The sequence below is a fragment of the Alosa sapidissima genome, chromosome 3 (assembly GCF_018492685.1).
Source record: "Alosa sapidissima isolate fAloSap1 chromosome 3, fAloSap1.pri, whole genome shotgun sequence".
In the NCBI taxonomy this organism is placed as follows: domain Eukaryota; kingdom Metazoa; phylum Chordata; class Actinopteri; order Clupeiformes; family Clupeidae; genus Alosa; species Alosa sapidissima.
In genome coordinates this window covers 24,138,115-24,151,515 of record NC_055959.1, presented here as the reverse complement: position 1 = coordinate 24,151,515, position 13,401 = coordinate 24,138,115, and the positions used below count along the sequence as shown (strand labels likewise).

General features: G+C 41.8%; 2 long non-coding RNA genes across 12 annotated transcripts; one reads left to right on the top strand and one right to left on the bottom strand.

The window, feature by feature from the left end:
• The first annotated feature begins 113 nt into the window (after positions 1-113).
• On the top strand, positions 114-6,855 carry LOC121705906. 11 transcript variants are annotated; one of them, XR_006030920.1, is made up of 5 exons: positions 156-267; positions 1,937-2,028; positions 2,588-2,715; positions 6,311-6,421; positions 6,569-6,855. It is a non-coding gene; the product is annotated as an uncharacterized LOC121705906 (long non-coding RNA). The 11 variants fall into 11 exon arrangements; XR_006030926.1 differs by lacking the exon at positions 156-267 and adding an exon at positions 702-716; XR_006030927.1 differs by lacking the exon at positions 156-267 and adding an exon at positions 1,075-1,089.
• LOC121705907 lies at positions 5,855-6,102 on the bottom strand. Its single transcript, XR_006030930.1, has 2 exons — positions 6,035-6,102; positions 5,855-6,001 (listed from the first exon to the last, which is right to left on the bottom strand). It is a non-coding gene; the product is annotated as an uncharacterized LOC121705907 (long non-coding RNA).
• Positions 6,856-13,401: the final 6,546 nt, after the last annotated feature.

The following is a 13,401-nucleotide window of genomic DNA, read 5'->3' as shown; positions in this document are numbered from 1 at the left end:
CTCTCAGAGAATAGACTTGGCATGTTGGTTTGGAGGAAATTCCGCTGCAGTACCCCTGTGGGCCTCTCTGGGTCTGCCTCTTAAGCGTGTGCATGCACTCACACACACACGTGCACACAAACATACGTGCACGCCCCCTGCAATCCAAGGGCAGCCATACATTGAAAGGAGATACAGCAGCCTGCAGGTTTCTTTACTTCCTGTGTCCTTACTGACTTCCTCTCTCCTCTCTCTGACAGGACTCAGGGAAGGGTGATACTTTCGAGGGTAAGGCAATAAAATCTTCTTTACACTCTGATCCATGCACATAGTCATGATAGGATGCTTAATCACTGAAACTCAGAGTTTAGTTAAACTGAAATCAACATATATATGTATGGTCTTAGACAGGCAGGACATACAAAAGTTCTGGAGACATGTTAAATAATAAAGAATGACTTGGAGGAGGTTTTGGAAAAGTCAAGAGTATGACTGCATGGAACTGTGTGTGAGCAAGTGTGTGATTTTGTTTTTGTTTTATTTAGGTCTGAGTTAGCTAGTGACCTCTATGAATAATACACTTCTGTATCTTCTCATGTGTGCCTCGGACCCCTTGAAAAGGGAGTGTGAATGTATGGTTACGCGCAGCCTATAGCCGTAGCAACGCCTCTCTGTTAAACATTAAGCGCTGTGCCCCCCAGCTCATTCCTGTCGAATCCAGTGTAGACAGAAAGAAGGTAATTGGGTGGCATTTGATGGTAATGTAATTACCAGTGATTTTGAGCATTTTTAGCAGTGTCTAAAATGAATATGAATGATATGGTTACTTTGGGAACACGGTGTACTAATATTGAAGGGGGCGGGGTGAGTGCTTTTTCGCGTTATCTCGTGTGAACTCCGCGGACACTAAAATGTGTCTTATTTCAAGTGCGCGGTTCTTCTAACGAATTTAATAGTGGTGCAATTAGTGTTTGCATGAACTTTGTTAATGGTACAAGATGAGATACAGTCGGCAAGATAAGACAGCAGTGTTGCAGCCACTGGGAATGGTCGAGACTTAACTACCCATAATCCATTGTCACTCCATAGAAAACGCACAATTTGAATCAGGTGTGATGGGAGGTTGGTAAAGCTGCGCCTGCAGTTATAAAAACATTTGTTTGAACAGGCATTGTGCACTTTTAGTCCGGGAATCTAGGGAGATAACAGGTATGCCGACCGAACTTTCGCCTGCACATTAATGCATTTGTAGGCCTACTCTTGGTATAAGGATTCAAGTAATCGAATGAACGGAAGCTTTCGTGACAAATGAATTGAATGCTAATAGGTTTCTTGTGTTCAGCGGAACTGTTCTTAATTTCATTTGGTTATGCACATATGACTTAAAACATTTCGGGGTTTCCACCGACATTTCTATTTAAAACTGACTGTTGGTAGTAGATGCTGGTGGATTTATAAGCGAAGTTGCCATTTGATTCAAGTGTACGTAGTTTGAACGTGGAGTTCACGATGCGCTAAATAGTCTATCTCTATAGCTGCTGGTTTATGTATGAAGTATACTAATCTATGTATTTCGCCTGGATCGTGGTGGGTGTCGATATTAATTCTTTGGGATTCATTTTGGAGTCGGTGCCACCACATGTTGCTCAAACAGCGCAGATTGTCCGCATGGGCTGTGGGATCTTAAAGTTTGCCTATTTATTGAATATTTTGATGCATTACTTCAGTATTAACTACCGGTCTGCGTGTGGCAGTAACCTATTACCAAATGAATGGTGAGGAAAGTTGTTGCGCAACTTCAAATGTTCAAGTAATATTATGTAAGACGTGGGTTATGTAGGCTATAGTACTAAGGTAGCATATCTGTATCTGGCATCTTGGTATGTTGTGTTTTTTTTCTCAAACGTGGCCGATATTCCCGTTACATTGGTCTGTAGCCTAAGATGTGGCTTTTCAGGTAATCCTGTGACATTGGAGAATCCGCTTAGGCTGTGCAAAGACCTGGGGCAGGGTCTTCTCCCAGGAGCGCACGCCACTTACCTCAGCCAGGTTGGTAGGCCTACAGCCAGAAACAAATAGGGGGGCATTGCTAGGCAGGGATGTGCCCAGCAGGTGGCCCTCTTTTACAGAAGTAGTCTACTTCGTGGTGTGCTGACGTGACTATTTCTGCACCCTGCGTCCATGGCTGCTGCGCCCGCCATGGACAAGCTGTTGTTCGTTGCGCAGAATTATTTTTTTTAAATGAAAGTTAAAAACAAATTTATTTTCTGAACTTTTGTTATTTTTGGCCAACAGATAAGTGCACCTATGCATTTGGTCCACACGAACAGAAGGGCACTGAGGAAGTCCACTTCATGTTTGATGCCAAATTGTTAGGCTGTTTTTTGAACTTTGATAAGGTTACTCCCTCCCACCACCCTGCGTTTTGTTGGTTAGGGGCAAGAGATGGATGGCTCCATCTCCCCTCCCCCTGCTGCCAGCATTCATGTCCACATGTGTGCTGTCGTCGCTCTCCACCCTCCCTCTTGTGTACACTCCCCCTCCCTCTTGCCAACTCTAACCACACTGTGCTCTCTCTTTCTCTCTCTCTCTGCACATGCACATACAGGAGCACACAGGCTAAGACGCACAGTCAGAAGCAGCACTGAACATGTCGGACTCTGAGAGCGCTGCTGTCCTTGCTGAGGCCCCCGTGCCCGCTGCCTGTGAGGCCATCAAGGCTGACCTGGACAAGTGGTAAGTCGTGCTCCACTTTAATGCTCAGGACTGGTCGGTGTCGGATCCGTCAGGTGATGGGCAAAGTGTGTAGACTTGGCTCATCACTTTGGAAAGGGTTGAATGTTTTTTATTTTATTTTTTTTCCCTTTTCCGTGGGTCTTGGGAGGGTGTGCATTAGGTTGGAGGATGCAGTTGATACAGGTTGGGTTGATGCGTCTTTATGCAAGAAAATGGTGGTGTAGCAAGCTGCCATATTGGGTTGGAGAGAAGTGGTCCGGGCAATCCCTTTTTTTATTTGTGACCTCTTAATTTAGTGTTTTGGACTTCAATTGATTTATTTTCAACTCGGATGTTGTGAATTCCACCACACTTTGCTACATGGTGAGCGGGGCTCTCGTCCAAACGTGATGCTACTGCTCACGCCTGATTGGCGGCTGGGAATTTGCCTACGTCACATTTTTCCTCTGCTCGCTCGTGCTCCTCCACTGTCGCCTTCTTCCCCCTTCCCCCTCATCTCATGCCTGCCCTGGCTGCTCCTGAGGCCTTGCTGTGTCAACATCCCTGCAGTGTGAGTGAGGGAGTGGACTCTTGCATTCTGATCTGCACACTCTTCCCTGTGCAGGCAGCTAGATACCTACCCTGCTGTTGGGATTAGTGTGAGCTTGTTATGGGTTTTATTTTTTCTGTAAATGCAGAGGGCTTGCGACCCAGGAAGTGCTGCGCTGTGCTAAGCTAACCTGGTGGTTTCAATGACAGTGCAATGTCAAAGTCTGGTTCGATATCCATCATGACATAACTTTTGTCCCTCGCTGATTCCCTTTGCTACAGCCTCTACAGTCCACTAATCCCTCCCCCTGCAATTTAATTTTGAACCTTTGTGGTATTTACCACTTTGAACAGTGTTGTCCATTTGGCTCTGACCAGGCCTGCCCTCAGGCACCTACTGATAAGGCCTCACACTCTGGCTTTTACGCTCTGGTGTGTAGATAAGCAGAGGGGCGTGTGTTTCAATGTGGGTGATCATTTGGTCAGTTTTCTGTGGTGGGGGGGGGGGGTGCTGCTAGCCAAGCTTCTGCTGTTTGCTCCTATGTAATAGTGTTTGGGGTTTGAGTTGTCCCCATCTGAAAGCAGAGTTGCTTTTGCTGATTGATGTTGGGCTCCTGTGGGCCTTGGGTCCTCTCACCCCCCTACACTGCTGTTGTCATTTGGCTCTGTATGATCTGTGCACTGCTGCTGACCAGCTGAATGGAGTACTCTCAGAAGGCTGACTCTTTGCGTAATCCATACCGTGGATCTATTTTTAGGTCCATCATAAATAGTCTTGCATGCGTGGGCCTTGTGTTGGTGCATCCATGTTCTATAGACATGGCTTGTGTTTCATAGAAACTTGACACCAAGGCGGCCATCTTGGTGTTATTTGGCCTGAACACAGTGTGATGCTAGGCCTGTCCTCCTCTGATTTATTTGGAGTCGTATCTGACAGGCACAGTGCGATGCAGTCAAAACTACACCCCTATCTCAGCTGCTAAAGTAGTAATTTGAGTTTATTTTTCTGGCTTTGACCTTGCTTGCGCTTCCTAAAAATAAAGTGGGGAAATGGCCTGTAATTCCAACCTCTCAGGGACACAGAGCCCTCAAATGATTTGTATTGCCTTGTCAAGTGAAGATGAGCTGTTAGTAATTTATTATGAGGTTGACCTTGATTGACCTTGAGTAATGAAATCGTGACCTACAGGCTTTAAACTTTGCGCTTCTGTGTAGAGGGGTACATGGATGGGGCAAGGTATAGATTATGTACATCTTGGTGACCATAATGGCTAACCATGTTTAAAGATTAACCAGCTGTATCTTTTTTTTTGCTACTTTTGCTGTGTAATCTTGGTGTTACAGAATACCTTTGTCCTTGGTTTTCATAGACATTGGTGTGCTGCTTTGGGATATGTGGGGCCCCTCAGTCCACAGTTACTCTTTTGAAATCACCCACAGGGCTTCAAGAACAGTTTTGCTGTGGTGTAGATGGTAATAAGATGAGCATATTTGGAAACTGTTTTTGGTTTTTCCTCAACTGTTCAGTTTTGAGACTATGTATATTGCTTTTTAAAGGTCCAGGCACCCTAACTTCTGGTGCATCTGTTCCTTACATGGCTTCTTGGCTGTGATCACCTATGGTGGTAAATAATGCATTGGTCTCCATAAGGAGTGGCATTCGCTGTAAATAATTAAGTCTTACAATTAGAAGAGTACACATGGTTGCCTCAGTGGCCACCATGTTGGTGTCCCACTCTGACCCTTCCACAAGACCCTTTTTGCATTCATGACCAGCTCAACGTAACCGGTAATGACTTTGGAAGTGACCACAGTAAGTATTGGTGTTTGCAATACAGGTTAGTACTGTATATGCCTAATCCATTGCTTCCAGATGGAACTCTTAATTTTGGTAATGTCTTTTAGGAACCGTAATCTGTTAAACCCTTGTTACAGCAAGCATGTTCTATGGGCCTCTGTGCAGACATGCATTGTGTTTTAATTGGTGTTTTGTTTAGGGTGGTTATGTAATCATGGTCTAATTGGTTTTGCTGGCGTTGGCCACACCAGTAATGGCTTGCTAGGGAGATCAGGGTTTTCCTTTTGTGGTGAAGGGAGTGTTCACTCACAACGGGGAGGTATCCTGTGTGTTCTCATTTAATATTAAAATGCCGGTCTCACACTCGTGCTCACCCTGTCTCTCGGTGGGATTATTGGATTTTGTTGCCGGAGGGATGATTTCTGTGCTGCTGTTAGGTCATCTCGGCCTCCCTGCAATCCCAGAGGACGGAGGCAGCCATGCACGCATGCCCTCACAAAGCCAGGAGGACGTGCACACATGGCTCAATAGGATGCGTTGGTGTAAACCCTTTTTAATCTGAAACAACCAGCTGTGTGTTGCGTCACTGTCTATGAGGTTGGAGAGATGTATGAGCGTGTGTGAGAAATGAGCCTTGGTAGGGGCTAGTGGGATGCCCTTAAGACGGATGCAGAAGGGGTTTGGATAGCGGCAGTCATTGGTCTCTGGCTCTCCACACAACCAAGGATGTATGATCCAATACCTGCCAGCCCCCACAGTTTTGCACAGTCACGCGATGTTTGTGCGTGTGTGCGCCGTGTCGTTTTTTTTTTCCTTTTCTCTCGGATGGGTTTTCTCCGCCCTCCTCTTGCTCTTTCGCCTCATCACACTAATGCTCTCTGTCAGTGTCTGCCGCTGTGTGTTGGTGCAGTGTGACTGGAATCTCTCTCTCTCTCTCACTCTCTCTCTCTCTCACTCTCACTCTCACTCTCACTCTCACTCTCACTCACTCACATAAAAAGAAAATGTATGGACCAGCTCAAACAGTCTGTAGGCTGGTTATTGAGTAGGTTGGAGCCAGGGGTAATGAGTTCATTGCATCTACATTTCAATAATTGATTGTACTGCACTATTGGCTAAGGTCACAATCTGAATATACGTAATTTTGTTTAGGACTTATTTTCATTTCATATTTAATGTTGCCCTTGACGTGCTAGATGTCATCAGATGGTGGCTGAGTGGGGAACCTCGTACTAAACTGTCCACTGACATGTCCCTCCTTCCCTGCAGTGTGAAAGAGAATGGTGAGGAGGGCTGCAAGGAGCTGATGGAGGCGTTCGCAGCCTGTGTGAAGAGCGCTGCTGGGGCATCGTGAGGAGAGGAGCTCGGCTCACAGGAAATGTAAGTCTTTGTACTCAACGCTGCAACAAACTCCTGCCACTCATGTTCATATTTGAATGTCACCTGTAGGATGCGCACGTGTGTGCCATGAATTTGCATCCACCAATTTAGGATGCCTCCTCACCATCTCTGTCCTTTCTCTCCCAGGTCCACTGCACTGAGTCCTCCACCTTCCCAGCATTCCCTTCTGCACATGGCACTGGACTGAATGATACAGATTCTGATGGGGGGTTTGGTGGCAGAGTCTTCGTCTTGTCCCCTTGATCCACCCCCCCCTCCTGTAAAGCTTAAGTGATTTCTGAGCCTCCCCCTCTGTCCCCTGCCCCTATGGCTGAATTGTAGGCAGTTCTGGAGAGCCCATGGCTGTTATGTAAATTGTCTTCTCAAGATGCTTACATTTAAATGCAAATAATAAAGTGATGATTGGTACAGTGTTCTATTCTTCTGGTGTCTTGTGTTAAATATGGATTTATTTGGTGCTATTTAATTGATTTTGGGTAAGCCTCCATCTGGATGCCTTATTTGCCCTGTTGGGAGATCGTTTAGATTTTGATGTTCTCCAGGTGTTTGTGGGCTCATGTCCCTGTCTCTTTCCCCTGATAGTATATTTTTACTACCATATTTCTCTTAAGACTCAATCAGGACGATGAAAGGTCAAGATCCAGGTTTTATTCTTTTCAATGAGGGGCCAGTGCCCCTCAAGGGAGAAAAGTACATGTTTGTTTCACCCCATCATGGATTTCACCAGATTCTCAGTATTATCTGACTTCTCTGACTATACAGAAACAGTCTACTAACTTTATGTTACAAACAAAAGGAGTGACCTCTAGGTCCAACCCAGTTTGAATATGCAATAGAAAGGGAGGATGAGGATTAGGCCTTCATCAGGTCTGGTCAGCTTCTATTGTCTTTTAATTAAAACTACCCCCTTTCCTGGGAAGTCCTTCAGAGGCCTGGACACATGCTGTTCTATAAACATTAATATTTCACACCTATCTGAACATGAGAGATCATATCAGAAATATCACTTATAGAATGTTCCAAACATCCTCACAATCAAATCATTACAATCCTTGTACTGAGACTATTACAATGATGCCAAACATGAACACATTTACAGTTAACACAAACATATAATTCCGCTAAGTTAACTATAAGGTCCCAACCCAAAGACAGAACAGAGGAGATTGACAGATGGTAGGAGCCAGTGGGGAGCATTTCACACCTACATCTGCATTGAGAAAGAGAATACCCTCTAAATGTAAATGTGGCTCCACCAAGTCTGGGGCAAGAAACGGTCATAAAATTATTTCCTTCAAGTCCTTAAAGACTTGAACATCTAAACTTGTTAACATAAATTATGAATCAGCTTATTAACAACAGAGGACTTTTAGGGTGTGGAAGGAGGTTACAGATCATGGGAGAATAAAAATAACAACAGTAGAAAGACTGACATCATCTACTGTACCATAGACACAGCTAAGAAAATGCAACAAAAGCCAGTTTCCATTCTTCTTGTGGTGCACAATGCAATAGAATAAAATCACAGGTGGGTTGCTTTCATGTGGTGCACAATGTTTAGAATGTGTATGTGTGTGCAAAATGTGCTTAGGGCGGCGCTTGGCTCTATTAATAGGAAGCGTTCCTCCACACCCTGTGTTCCTCTTCTTTTTCTTCAATATTTCCTTCTCCAGTTAAAGTATACCAACAAAATAAAAATTCTCTAGTCTGAAGGTCAGGGTCGACTACCTGGAACCTTCGGATCCTTGCTGTTTTTTGGGGGTTATTCTGCCCACAGCAGGTCCACTATTCTACCAATCTTTCTCGTGATGTTCTGACCAAGGTCCTTTTGTGGGATGGTACACAAGACTTCCAAATGCTGCCCTCCCAGGAACACTGTGCTGCTGGGGTCTTCAGGGGTGGTGTTGGATATCAGATCAAAGGGGCTGTCCCCCTTTCGATAAGCTGTGTCTTCCACCATCACACTTCTGTCCCATCCATTACACGTCCCATGAGAAGCCAGCGGGGGAAGTGAGACATGCGTTGTTAGGGTGTCTCTGGGTCTGCGACTTCAGAGTCTGTAAAACAGATCTTGAAAATATATGTAGCTTGGAGCAAAAAGGTTTTAGCGGTCATTCCAGTACTAATAAGCAAGTGATCATTCAGTGGAGTTCAACATTTTTCAAGGATGACGTCAGCTGCAGTCAGGTCTGTCTTGACCTCTCAGTTATACCTCCAAACACGCAAACAATACAGTATATGAACTTTGAGGCTTGTGATGCCTCAGAACAGAATTCCTAGTAATAATGTAAACATTTCTTATGACAGTGGTAACAAAACATCTCGTCCAAATCTATTAAACAGTGTTCTTGAGAAGTAAAGTTTCTTGAGGAGTCCAAGTCCTCAACCTATAATGTAACAGGCTATTTACACACATCACCATCACCATTGTTAAAAACCATCAACCATCCCCCTTCGGATCGGTGGCACACCCTTGTCCATCAGATCCGCCTCCGAAACTGATAACAAAACAAACTGCATTGTATAACATGGTAAGGTTCTTGTAGATATTTTATAGACATCAAATATCATCCGGTGATGGGTGGCTAGGAGCAAAGCTTGAAAATGTATGAAATAAATAATTACAAAACAAACAAACAAACAACATAAAAATGAAACTTTAACCTGCTTTCTAATTAAATTAAAATATATCAGCAGTTAAAGCAAGCAAACAGACCATCAGATTAACCCAATGAGAACAAGGAAACAAATAAAATAAAAATAAAATAACAACACAGCCAGGAAAGGCTCAAATGAGGATTATATAAAATTATCCTCCTGTTATCTTAGCACCTATAATGGAATTGGGAAATCTGTAACCATATCATCTGAGCAACAAGTATTCCTAGTCAGGACAAACTGAAAAGGAAATCAAATGAAGCATAAAGAAATAAAAGGTGCAACAGAATAACAAAAATAAAATTCAAAGTTCAGTTTTTCAATTGGAGACAGTCACACCTATGGGTCTTCTAACATAGCGGGACTATTTATCTCCAAACAGAGACTACACATTTGCATCTATTTGCAAAAGGCCAATATAAATAAAATAAATAAACTTTGGTTAAGTTTAGATGTTTAAAAGAAAATCCACAGACTCACGTGGGTAGGGTATCCCTTTCTTTAAAGAGATTTTGCATTAGAAGTGAGGGTCAGTAAAACAAAACCTTAAGCATAAAAAAATGACCATTTGAGCAATAAAACCAGTAAACTTGGAGAAGAAAGTATTTCAAGTCAATGCCATCTCCCCTTATAAATAACTTCTAATCCCTGTATGAATGACTTCTAAGAGGGGTACTTGAATATTGCCACACTGCAGTCGTTACAAAAATATGGTGTGTAGATATTTTATATTATGTCTATGGGCTATCCATAGAACATGCATTAATGCATTTAAATGTCTGTTCTATTTTGAAGACTTTGACACTCTATCCCACCTCATTGTATTTATGGAAAAACACACTGAAACAGAAATAGGCTCCATATCTTGGTCTTTGGTTTACTATAGGAGTCAGAGGATGTGCCAGAACTGTACAAGTGTTTATTAAAAGTGAACTATGCAGATTTTTTAGTTTAATTGACCTTAACAGCTTCGGAGTCATTGAAATGGTTATAACCACCCTTGCAACTTTGGGCCGGTGGGCCGACGTCCTCCTCAGGAAGTATAACGAGTGTAACGAATTGCTTTACTGCATTTGAATACACATACATGTCAGGCACCAGCTAGAACAAGGTAGCGATGGAGTTTCTCAGACATTAGTCATGACTGAGCCAGCGAAAAGAAGCAAAAACGGCGAAGAAATATACTGCATAGTTTCTCTTTAAATCCTATGCTGCCATTACACATTTTGTGGAAGGGTAGGAAGAATCCAGTGTTCTGTGTTTTACCCTTTTCACTCTAGGTAATCTGGGTATCTTCATGCTCAATCACACTATGGCCAGTGATGGGATTAAAATGACAAGAGATTGACTAACCTGAAGGTCCTCTGTAATGTTGCTAATACAATTTATGCCTTTCTCTTTGTCATCCCCTCATGAGAAACGACTGCCTGTCTGGTGGGATTAAGTTTCTGTGTGAGTGTGTGTGACTGGATGTGTTGACCTCCCTCCTCAGGGCTTTGAGTTGATGTGTGAACAGTAAGAAACACAGGAGCCCAAGAAGCCAACCTGCTTTCTAAAGACCCATCTCAGTGGAATAAATCCATTGCTCAAAGTATGGCTGAAAGGTGTATGTGTGTTTTTGAAATATTCACCTTGCACAACAAATCTAGTTGCACTCTCTTGCATTACACATGTAAGCTGAATCCATTTCTGTATAAATGGGTGAGATTTGTGCATGAAGATGTATCTCTGCATTTACATTTATTAATTTAGCACACTGTTGTTCAAAGTGAGTACTTATGTCAACTATACTACAAGGGATTGCATTGTCCCTGGAGCAACTTGGGGTTAAGTGCCTTGCTCAAAGGCACAATGGTGGAAGCTGGGAAGTGAACCCACAACTTTCAGGGTACTGCACCCTAGCCCAGCTCCTTAACCACTACACTACCATTGCCCACAAAACTAGTTATTTATCATGCTACGTCTCACAGTTTTTTGTGTTCACCTATATCCTTTTTTGTGCATAGTTTTATATATATATATATATATATATATATATATATATATATATATATATATATATATATATATAATTTTGTGCATAGTTTTATATATATATATATATATATATATATATATATATATATACAATCGATTAAAAAAAATATCTAATTAATTACATACTTTGTGATTAATTAATCTAAATTAATCGCATATATCATTTTTGCTGTGAAAGTATTTTACATTTTTAAATTCAAATAAATCATTGAATAATCAGCATTAGTGACATTAAAGTTCAAAAACTCTTTTATTATTATTTTAATAATGGCCATAATAATCTATGATATGACCTAATATGCTGAGGAAATAAATTCAAAAGTGCTTATTTCAAGCCACAGATATAACCTAGGGGACACAATGAAAATAAATTAACACTTCCCTCAATGTCAACACTATTTCTTTGCATTGATGTGCGACTTTAGAGTTGATTAACTCCGGTGATATGCAAATTCCTTGCTGCAGACATTGCAGAGGACTTTATTTTAATCAACACTTTAATTTGAATCAACACCATCAGGCCATTGTTTAAAAGTAAATGTTCCAATCAATGATCTAGTCAGCACATTTTCTTTTCTCTCCTTCATTTTACATGGTTACTGACTACAACGGCTCAGGGTCAAAGGTCATACGGAATCGATTAATCTGCCTTATTTTTTTTAATCAGTTATTTTTCTCAAATTAATTAATCGAAATGAATCACTTATTTTGACAGCCCTAATATATATATTTATATATGTGTGTGTATTTACTTCCTTGAGTGTGAGTACACATGCATACATTGGATTGTGTATGTGTCTGTGAGTGCATGTACATTTTAGTATTCACACACATAGCTGTGGTGTCTGGTTACTTCTATGGCCTCTGTCCCCCATACCATGTTTCCAGGAACGTCTCCATTTGAGTACATAGACACCCATCCCTCCCTCGTGTGACCAGTGCTTAAACATACACACGTATACCTCACTCAGCAGAGATGCTTACAGCAGCTCTGTGGGGCCCTGAGTATTTCATAGGCGCTCCGAGTGCAAACTTGAATGACTGGGAAGGAGTGTTTTCAATAAGATGACACATGTGAGGGAAGAACTTAAGGAATTGGCAGATTCTAAAGACAGAAGTAGTTTGAAGACAAATATTTAATCTGACATTTTCTGACAGACAACTGTCATAATTATGATCCACTTTTTTTTCAAATAGCCACATGAACTGCATAGATATACTTAATGATCCTTGAAAGACAACTGGTTGTCCTAGTATCAACAGCAAAGTGATCGAGCAAAAGCTTGATCTATACGAATGAACTGGTTCTTAAGCCAACACAAGGGTGACAATCCGGTTGGACGGCCATGTGTGCTTTGTGTGTGGGCCAGTTATCCAATCTGATTAGCTGAAAAGCCCATTTTAAAGGGGTTAGTTGTGAGTATTTGTTGTAGTTGTATGTGGTGACCTAAGATCAAGTGAGATGGACTTAAAGCGATGAGGTTGCACTGATTGTTTTGAGGATCAGTGTCTCTCTAAAACCAACCTTCACTTGGTTTTATTTTATGGTATAACAGCATGATGTTTTCATAGTAGAAAGTTTCAAGTTTCATAGTTAGGTTATTACTAAATCATCAAAGAGTAATCTGTTAGGATGTGCACCATCATTATTTATGTTATCCAGGCCACAGAAGACTGAAAATAGGCCTGAACTCAGGTCACACCAAACATTCATACCTCCTTACATCATAGAAATATGCTCTGGACATTGAATGTCAATTCTCAAGGTGCAAAATGGGAACTAACTCCTGCAAATTCTGCAGTGGTGCAAATAGTTTTTTTTTACTTTTGATTTTCTCAGCAATTAATGGAAAGGCATTACAGTACAGTTTGTAGTGTAATGTGAGAAAACCACAGCTTGGTAATCAACCAGTGTTAATAATGAGATGCAATGAAGGGAAGCCTAAAGAGTACAAGTATATGTGCACAATGTAACGTGTTGCTTAAGGGAGATATTGCTCATTCATGTTAATCAAGAATGTTTGGGGTTATTTCAGTTGTTGCTTACAACAAAATAATCTACTGCCACCGTGTGTACAGATGAGGTATTATCCTTGATGGAGTGTTCAGTCTCCTCACAGAAACGAATGGAAGCACTGTAAAAAAAATACATCTGTAGGCATCACTGTAAATGTCATAATAAAGCACAAACCGAATAAAGAATCTAGGACTATTGTCATAACGTTTGAGATAGTCTACCCTATTTATTTGAAAACGGAAAGAAC